The sequence below is a fragment of the Drosophila yakuba genome, chromosome 3R (genome assembly GCF_016746365.2).
Source record: "Drosophila yakuba strain Tai18E2 chromosome 3R, Prin_Dyak_Tai18E2_2.1, whole genome shotgun sequence".
Lineage (NCBI taxonomy): Eukaryota > Metazoa > Arthropoda > Insecta > Diptera > Drosophilidae > Drosophila > Drosophila yakuba.
In genome coordinates, this window is record NC_052530.2 from 24,062,658 (window position 1) to 24,073,038 (window position 10,381).

A 10,381-nucleotide genomic window follows, 5' to 3' on the forward strand; every position below is an offset into this window, starting at 1 on the left:
CTTTCGGCCAGCCTACTCAATGGAATCTGTTAATCCCACAATCACGTCTAATAAAATCCGCATTTAATGCGTTTCTAATTAATTTTAAATAAGTCCAAAAGACTGGCTCTGGGACATTAGAGAGAAAAGCCCCAAAGCGGCCAGATAAGACGTGGTTCAAATAGTTTTAGTGGAGGTCTCGGCTTAGAGGGAAATGCGTGTCTGGCCTTCGATTAATTCATTATGACCGGCATTCAAGCATTCGGGCTTGCAGAGAGCAAGTTGCCCACACTTTTCCTGCCAACAACGACAACTGTCAATGTCCTAGTTAAGGGCTTAGATGTGGCATTAGGCGTCGATTTAACACGACCCCATTCCCATTCAGTCGTTTTAGCTGTTTCAGCCTGGCTACTCGAAGTTTGGGCGCGCTAAGAGCGCCTAAAAGTGCTTCAGGCCAGGCTCAGGACTAGGGTGAACTTATGAATACACACGCATTCACACACACACACACACCCATAGAGGGGGATTGAATTCAAGGATGTGAGAGAGCCACTGTCACAGCGCTGATAAAATGTGAAGCGGATTAGGAGCAGGCAGCTCCTTTCATCCGCCGCACCGTGGGACACAATCAGTAAATGGCACTTGATTCACTGCGCAAGTGGAATTTTTGATAACTTTGCCAAGAGGAAAAGTTGGTCAAAAGTTGGCTGTCGCTTTAATGCGTATAAATGCTTATCTGGCAACGAGTATATGACTAGATGACGATGGCTTTGCTGCGAGTCTCAAAGCCAACTTAAATCCACTGAAGGCATTGGCTTTCTTTGCTACCAGCTACCAGCTTTCAGCTTTACTTCTTCGCTTCTCTCTTTGCTGGTATTTTTTTCCCGTTTTTGCTTTTTTTTTTTTTTTGTTTTCCAAAGTTGGCAAAGTTTTTAGCTCGAGCATTTGCGCCTCGAAGCGTCGCACACGCACACACATACACATAGCTATATCTATATCTATATCAATACATAATTCAGCAAGACGCCAGTACAACACGTCACACAAATGTCGCCAAAGGCAAGTTTCAATGCACGCCATCCATCTTGAAGGCATTGGTCCGCTGCACAATTGAATTATTACATCGGGTGGAGCAGACGTTTGCCCATTTGGTACTCGATTTGGTCACTTAACCAGCCAAAAAGGAGCAGCAGCTGAGAATATCTCTGGTGGCAGCAAGGACCACCATCGCCCACTGACCGCCCACAGCAAGGACATCGACACTCATTTGCACCCATGTTTGTTTGCCTTTCGTCTGTGCGAAAGAGGGTTTATCATCGTGTGCTCTGTGAGCTTTGAACTTGTCAATAAATGCAAAAATATATTTCTGTGCTCTATTGTTTAAGTCATTGTTCTATTTTTACAAACTCAATGATTGAATTGATTTATGTGCCACAACAACGGTGAATATTAAAATAAACTATAAAATCGAAAGCGTATATATGTAAAACGATATAATCAAATTATGTACAATTTAAAACCAATCAGATATTCAACACATGCATAAGTGTTTTTGATACCTTTTTAAGCTACTGATTTGGGTTATGATTTTTAGACACTTAATTCTTATTATATTTACTATTTAACTGGGTTTTCTATTTTTTTTTTTCGTGTATATCCTGTAACACTGATGGCCGGCTTTGGCTGCCTTTGGCTTACTGACCCATTCGCAACCTAGTTGACCTTCAGTCTGGGCTTTTATTTGATGACGGCTTGTTGTTGGCCCTGTCGTTTTCCGATGTTGTCAGCTGTGTTTTTGTACTAGTCCTACTTCAGCTGTGTGTATTCGACTGCGAACAGCAAATTAAAACAATTTTAACAGCTACTTTCGATGTCGTTTGTCGTCGTCTACGTTTGCTCCATAAATAAAACATGTCCACTTGTTATTGCTGCCCTCGACAGACGTTATTCCTGGCTATTGCGATGTCCATGTGTTCCTGCTCTAGGATACAACTGCCTGCAGCCGGGGATTGTTATTGGTTATTGGGCTCTACAGATTGGCATTGGCAGCGCCTTTGTTATTGAACTATTTACATTTGTTGCTGCAGGGCGTTGGCTAATTTACGACCCTCTCCCGGGCATCAATGAGCCTTAAAGCAGCCGGCAAATTGTTGTTCATAAATAAATATGCCGAACATAAATCCCTACGCTATAAATAAGCGTGAGCAGGCGTCAAGCAATTTATAGGCATTGATTTTCCGGTTCCTCGCTCCGGCGACTCAAAGCCTCAAAAGCAGGGGAGTTTCCCTTGCCCGGTAAAGTGACAAAAGTCTTGGGTGTTTCAACCCAAAAAGTGAAAGTGAAACTTTTGCTTTGAGGTCGGGGTTCAGCCGCAGCACGTTGTTATTGTTTCTACTACTGTTTGCCCCACGTTGTCCAACTGACACTTATTAGATAAGTTTTCCGGAAGCTGCAAACCGCCAGCTACCGTACATCATTTCGCCATTTAGCGGGCCAAAAAGTCGACTTCAGTTTTAATTGCACGCTTATCTGGGCCAGAAACAATGCGAATGCCATTCGGCCTCTCGAAATCCCCAGCTAAGCCGGTCCAATAAGACTTTTTATTGTCTTAGCCGGGCATTTAAATTGATCAAAAATGTTGCAAGACAAAATCAGAGCAGCAAAGCAATGCCTAAGCCGAAGCTGGAGCCGGAGCAAAAGACCTGGAGTCTTGGAGCGCCTGACGATTCCATTCAATCTATAAGTAATTTCTTGGCCATTTTTATCACCCAGCCAGGAGGAAGTCGACGTTGCCGGGCGATGAGCTGAGACCACCCACGTGATTTGAATATTTTTCCAATAAACTTCAACAGCTTTTCAACAGTTCGAGTGGGGGGTTTCGAGTCCAACGGCCTGATCCAGCTGCCTTCCCTGTTCCATCCTGTTTTCATTTACATATTGGATTTAAATGCCCGAGACTTCCTTCCGTCCGTCCGTCCGTCCTTCCTTCCTTGTCCAGCTGAGTGTTTTTCCAGTTCGACTTTGGCTTTTGTGTCAGAGGACCACGAAAAGGAAAACGAAGCAGCGGCCTAAGCTTAATCGAATTTGCCGCAAATTGGCAATAAATTTTAATTTTGAAAGCGATTCCCCAGCGCTGATTGAAGTTAATCAAAGCGAGGCCGCAACTTGAGGGTAGAACTCCATTTGGCCACAATGCGATGCAGCTCCATGCACTCCATTGTCCTTTTCCCGGGGCAATGCACTTCGCAGGCTGCAGCCCGAAATCCCATTCAATTTGCAGGTAAAAGCGCGGGAGACCCAGGCAAAAACTTAGCGGCAAACAAGTTGCAAAGAGCAGGAGGCAAAAACAAGGCTTATTTACCTTGGTCAGGAAGGGTTTTTTCCTCGGAAGCAAAGGTAGTGCAGCAGCAGTAGCAGCTTTTGAAACTACTTCATCAATTTCATTCAGCACAACGGCGCCGCTTTTTTTCACTGCTCCTCTCTATCCTTTATTTTGTTGTTTCTAGCTTGCGTTCTTTTTTTTTGAGTCCATAATCAACTTAAAAGGCATTGGCAACATGGAAAACGTCAGTAACTGGTATGACTACACAGGAAACAATTTAAACGACTGCTTAATATATAACATCTTATACTTTTAATGATATATGTTTAAGTATCAAAATTATGTTCATTCATTCTGGGACACTTTGAAATATTCTATCTACTTAACATTTTTTTTTGAAAATGAATTTTATATACCAATTTAATGTATGTGTTGCTAAAATATGGTTATTAGTTTAGATTTTAAAAATGTAAAAATTATGAAAAATTGTCTTCCGTGTAGGCTTAGACCATGATGATATAATTTCCTAGTTGTGAATATAGCTGTTGCTGGTTGCTAGTTGTTGGTTGCTAGATTGCCAGAGGCATTGGCATCGCTGTAACGACGATGCCAGCGATTACGCCCACTTTTGGCCAGGACACCGGCCTTGCCTTGTCGCCTGTCTGTCGCTATCCTTCGAGGCAGTGGCAGTGGCAGTGCCATTCGCCACGGAAACGGATTTGACGAGGCATGCAGCACTTGTAGAAGCAGCGTTTTGACACTAATTTCATTTGGTGGCGACCGGTTTTTGTGGCCGCCATCGAAACAAAGGGCCCGGCAACAGTTAAAGGTTGAAAACACGTCGGGAATGGTGGTTACTGCGCCGAATAAGTTGTAATTTCACTGCATTACGTTTAGGTTCAATTTGCGAGCTGTTCACAGAAACACGACGGCTGGCTGACTGTTGAAAGTTTCGCAAAGTATTTATTTATTTTGCACGCAGCAATTCCGTTTGCCTTGCGAGTTAACTGAAAACTTTAAATGGTTTTTAGCGCTCGGCGGCTAAGACAACCGAGCAAACAAACAGACGCTGATGGTTGCCTCTTGTTTCCTTTCATTTAGCCAAGCACTCAAGTGCTGCCTGCAGTTTACTTCTCCTGCACCCTTCCCAAAGGACTCGGAAATCAGCAAAACGGAGTCGAAATAATGAAGTAAATTTAAGGATGCAAAGAAAAATGTAATATCCGACAACATTATAGCGCCGAATTTGTTGGCCGTATGTGCACTGTTTGAAATCCAATTTCGTTTTAAATTCGTAAATTTTTTACCCTTTTCTATGTACAAATCTATTTATATCAAATAACCTACACATTTTCCCCTGCAGCAAACAACAAATGGAACACATTTGTATTTATTCCAATTTCATTTCGATATTTTCGCTAAAATTCCATCAATATTTACTATTCGATTTAATTTCGGATATGGTATTTAAATAAATTTTGCCCAAGCAACATTTGACTAAACACCATTTTATATGTTTTTAATATTTTCTCTTTTAATAAAATTCATCGGTATAATTTAGTTTAATAAAGAAGCTATTACTTTTATATATCAACTTTAGGTTCACAGATATTAGCTTTCGGTATAATTTACTTTACTCCATTTGCCACCTGTCTGCAATTTCTTTCCTATTGATCTCCATTCGATTTTTCTACCTGGCGCTGCCAACATTCTGCCATCTAAGCCATCCTCTTGAACCGAACTGAAATAACCGTTTCAACTTTGACTTTGCTGCTCGAACACGATTCCTATATGGGTTTGGTGCTCTCAATCTGACAATCGCATTGGAAATGCGTGTGCGCCACGCTTTAATGCGAATTTCTGATTGCGCTCGAATGGCTTCATTTATAAATTCAACAAGAACACAAGCAAAAAACCGGCAAAGGAGGAAAAAATGCGAAACAGCAAAGGAAAAACAAACCCGACAGTTGTACATAATATTTCACTTATGCATGTGCGCCCCCTCAGAGCCTGTGAGCAAAGTGAAATGAATGAATGAATGAGTGGCGTGCGTAGCGCTAGAAAATTTGTTATAGCAATTTGAACTGTCAACAGAAAACCGAAAAAGTAAATTAAGAAACATTTGAAATTTAATTCACTTGCCAAGCCGAGTCCTTCCGGCGACTATTGCCCCTATGGGGTACACATAAGTGTCTGCTCGGTGTGCCTGCAGTACGTGTGTGTATGTGTGTGTGTGTGTGTGAGTGTGTGCTCGCATTAGAGCGTAGAGCTCGTGAGTGGCAGCATGATAGTCGCAGAGCATACCTGTCTGCCAGGTGACACCTCCGCCACTTGAGCAACGTAACACAGCAACGCCGAGAACAACTGACAGACCCAACACACACATTTAAACTGAGGAGCTTCAGCAAGTGCACTGCAAAAAACTCGAGCTTAATTACAAGAGATGGGATTGTTGGTCCTAAGGACGCTGGAGTTTGGCGCCTTTGATCGCAATTCAGATGCTTGGTACTACCTAAAATTTATAATAAGCTACCGAAAGATATGAAATATATCAGAATAATATTCAAATCTTTTATATTCGTTTATATTTTTTGACTATATTAAAATTATCAGCATTTTGAGAAGCTTAGTATTACAATTTGTATTCTGTTATTTTTAAGCTTGTTATTTTTGCTGTGCACAAACATTTGGAGACCTGCAAAATTAGGCGAGTGTCACGAATTTAAAATAACTTTTAATTCATTCTTGATGAACATATGCAAACGCTGTTGCCCCAGCCCGACTGCCACACGGCGTATGAGTGCGGCTGGGAAAGTGCCCCCAGTGCGAATGCGAGTGCGAATGGGTATGTGTGCGTGAGTGTGAGTGCGAGTGTGTGGTTGCCACGCCTCTCGAGTGCCACATAACTCGGGCTGAGCATAAACAACCGCACTCGCATAAATGTTCGTTAAACTCAACCCAACTGAGACAGAAATGCGGCGCCGTGAGCTGCAGAATCCCCCTCATTTGCCCCACCTGGTCTACATAATTATTTAGTTTCCAGTCGGATGGGAGCTGCTGTGCACACACAGAGCCACTTGGGCAAATAGACGGGGAGATTCCCTGTCTTCGATTGTCATAAATCAACATGGACCAACACGGCCAGCGATCGGATGATGGGCCTACAAGGGGGCCATGGACTGGGCTGTCAACCGATTGGCCGTTGGCATATGCCATATGCTCGCTCCGCTGACCAAATGCCCAAGGCCTCTGACAGGTGCAAGTTTGAGCGACCCACTTAACGGAAAAATTCAAATTTCTGTTTGCAGTTGCCGAACTTTCCAGTTCACTTGCCAGGGGAAATAAGCGAAGAGGTATATCCGTTATAGCTGATATAGCTGCCATAGCTGGTGGCAAAGTGAAAAGTTAGCGTAAATTATGCGCCAACGTGCGCGCGGCCCCAATAAAAATAGAAAGGAAAAATTGGGATAACAAGAACCCAGCGGAGAGAAAACAAAGAGCAGTGGTAGTGCATTGAACTGCTACCTTTATACAGGATGTGATACGAACCTTATGGGAATGTTTCTGCCGCTCACTACCAAGTTGGCGGTAGTTGTTGTGGTTGCTGCTCCTCCTTTCAAAGGATCCTGCCTGCCAGCCAGCCGGTTTATGCTTTCTAATCCACGCACGTTTCGCTTTTAATATTTATTTTGCGCTTTTTCACACTTTGCACACTGAGACACACTCTCACTCACTCAGACATCAAAGGATAATCGGGCAGGAGGAGGATTCTCTGGTCTGGAGGTCTGGAGGTCTGTAGGTCTGGAGGTCTGCAGGGGTTCTTCTTCTTCTGCTGATTATCGATGAACCCCCCACGCTCCGGATGATGCGGATGACGGAATTTGGATTACGGCTGGGGTTTTGCTTTTTGTTATGCACTGCGGGCGGCGCGCACAGTTCATCAATGCAAATTGCCAATGGAATCACACGAAGCCGCGTTATCGGCGGGTTATCAGTGCCCACTTGCGGTGGTCATCTCGTTTCCGGTCTCTTGTTTATACAATTTGAATACGTTTCTTTGCTCATGGGTCATACGCATGGATATGTGTAGCACTCGGGCGGTGGACAAATGTTATTTAATTATTGTTGTTGTTTACTTTTGGGCGAAGGCAGCATTTCCCAGTGGGAGCGTTATAAACACCGTTACACTAACCGACCCGCACGAAGGACCTTTTTCAACTGATTCGCACTCGAAGTCGCGGCGGAACGAGGCAACTCGACGTGCCGAAGTCCTGTTTTCGGTTTGACGGGCCAGAAAGCCGAGCTCGCATCCTGTCGGCTCTGTGTGGAACGCGAAACGCTTCGGCATTTTGTGGACCAAAACGATTGGGAATAGGAGCAAAGGACCCTTTTGTGGATGCTGTGTGCCAAGTCCAAAGTGTTCCGCCTGATAAGAGGCTGCAACGCGTTTTTTCGCCCCGCGCGCATTGACAACAATTTATTTTTTGCACGTTGCTCGCATTTAAATGTTTTTGCTTATTGTCTTCCCTCCCTCTCTCTCTCTCTCTCTCGCAATTTCTGCGTGTATGTGTGTGTGTGCGCACTTTTTTAATCACTTAAAAATGTATGTGCCTTTTTTCGACACGTGCGTGTCAAAATGCTACCAAAGGGTTAAACGTCAAAGGGAAAAAAACGAGCGGTGAAGGGGTTAGGGGGGCCAGTGGAAGAAGACACACGCTGGCTGGCAATTTGTTGCCAAGTTTATTACAGTGACAAACAGGCCAGGTCCGAACGAACTGCACGCGCTAAAGACGTCACGCAGCGATATGCAATGCCAAAGTTAATGGCTATAATCCCGAACGAGTTGGACAAGTCAGGCGGAGGAGCCGTTTCTTTTTACGAGTGCGTAATAAGAAAGCCGGAGACGTGCCAACAGGACGTGATGGCACAAAAATCAGAATGGAGGCAGGCTCTCCACTCTACTCCGCCGACTCTCTTCAGGAGTTTTTAAATTTAAGCACGCAACCCATCCTAATCCCGACCAAATTAAAAACACTATCGTCCTCATCGTGGCCAACAGAGAGAGAGAGAGAGCGGAACCGGAAATGAGAGAGAGAGAGCGAGAGAGAAAGAAAGAGAGGGAGAGCTTGTCGGCCGGGCTAAGAGCCTCGGACTGACTAGGTTAGTGGGCCAGCAGACTTAAGCCAGCAATTAAATTCGAGACCAGCGTGCAGGCTGCATATCGACTCGCAGGATGCCAGGATCCAAGGTGTTATCCTGCCATGCGTGTGCATTGCACTTGAACGGCTGCTTTAAAGGTGTGCCTTTGCCATTTGACACTCTCTCTCTTGAGCTCCGGACTTGAGAGACTTTGCTAAGTATTTTTCAATTAAAACGTTGGCAAAACTTGCACGCATGATAAGCACAAAAGTTTTCATTGTCAGCGCCTAAAAGCATGCTACACAATGACAGCCTGGAAACTTTCGCCTTCCCGCATCGCAGAACCAGAACCAAAACCGAAACCAGACAAGTCTCGACGGGCGCCCATCAATCTCCCGGGCCCCCATAGCAGAACATAATGTTGGTACAAGTATTTCTGCCACTTCCGATTCGCCTTTTTTTTGTGCGACTGCCAGCGACACATATTTAAATCAGAATCGGGCGACTCGAATCGGCTTCCGGACGCTTAGGCTCTTGAAAAATTAACTTGGCCGCCAACTGGCGCCACTAAATAAGCACGATTTTGGCTTTTAAAAAGATAGAGTGCACTTAGAAAATGTTTCTGGCTTATAATAGCTTTTAAATGTTGGTTGGGTCTTTTCCATTTCTTGGTGAATTAAAAAAAGGAAACCATAGGATAAGTAAAGCAAGGTCCAAGGATTTAAAAGGATTGTCTTACTTTTTTAAGAGGAAAATGAATTCAGCAAAAAGTGGAGTGGACCAAACTAAATCTGCATGTGTAAAACAAAGCTGCATGCGAACCTTAAGTGTAAAAGAAAAGCGATTTGTTCGAATTTTAACGAGTGACCATGGAAACGCATGCTTCCAGGAAACTTAAGGGACATTCACGCCAGCTTTTCTTCGAGTGTGGCTTTTGAAAAGCTTCTAATCTAAGAGCTATGGAATCATCAGCGATGTGTCGGCGACATGTGGGCAGGGATTGGGTGTCCTGGGGGATATTGGAGTGCGAAGTGACCCTGCCCAGCATTAAACTGGACAAAGCTGTGCCTGTTGCTGTCCTGCGTTCAGTTGCCTTTGCGTTTGGGTTTTGCCTTTGCCGCCTGTCCTGTTCCCTTGATGTGGATGAGGATGTGGCTGTGAATGTGGATGTGGATGTGGATGTGGATGTTTCTGTCTGCTGACATGAGCTGCAAAGTGCGGCACGTGTTGGCGTAACAATTTGGCAGGACCAAACACAGCAGCAGCAGCAGCAAGAACAACAACATCAGGGCGTCCAGGACAATGGCAAACGCTTTTATGTGCCGTAATGAAAAACTGTTATCTGCGTGCGCAATTTGAACGCAATTTGGTAACGCGTTTCGCCACATAAAACTTAAGTGACCCAAAACCGGGCCGACAGGAGCGAGGCTGCACATAGCACATAGCACATACCAAATACATGGCCAGTACCGAGATCCAAAGGACCTTTCCACCTCCTTTCGGTTGGGTCGTGTGTTTATGGCCCTGCGTGCAGCTTGCAAAAACTGTTGACACTCGCAGGAAAGTCAGAAAAGGCCAAGCAAGGTCCAAAAGCAACCTGAGTGTGAGAAATGAAATTGTTTGGCGATTATGCAGCATTAAAGCCAAATGTGGCGTTCAACGGCATCCGTTTCACTTTGTCGTCACCATCAACGCACTTTACTTTTATTTACATGTCACTCAACTGAGGCGGGCACACAAAGCCCTCCGTTTGTCCGCATTCCACTGGAGAACCGTCGTGTGGCAACAGATTTGCTGCAGCTGCGGCTTTGGCAAACTATCATTAACATGTGGCATCCGGCGACCCCCTGAACCATCAACCCTTAACCCATGGCTGCCCCCACAGCGTGGACAACAAAAATCCTGCGCTCTTGCAGTTTTTACAACTTTTCCCCGCCTGGC

At 44.6% G+C, this 10,381-nt stretch overlaps 1 protein-coding gene across 2 annotated transcripts in view; it reads right to left on the reverse strand.

Annotated features, from left to right (window-relative positions):
• Positions 1 to 7,517, reverse strand: part of LOC6538176 — a 57,941-nt gene extending 50,424 nt beyond the window's left edge. For both annotated transcript variants that reach the window (XM_039375401.2, XM_002098668.4), the window contains exon 1: positions 6,851 to 7,517. The gene's annotated coding sequence lies outside the window, so the exon portion shown is untranslated. The remainder of the gene's footprint in view (positions 1 to 6,850) is intronic.
• Between the last annotated feature and the right edge of the window lie 2,864 nt (positions 7,518 to 10,381).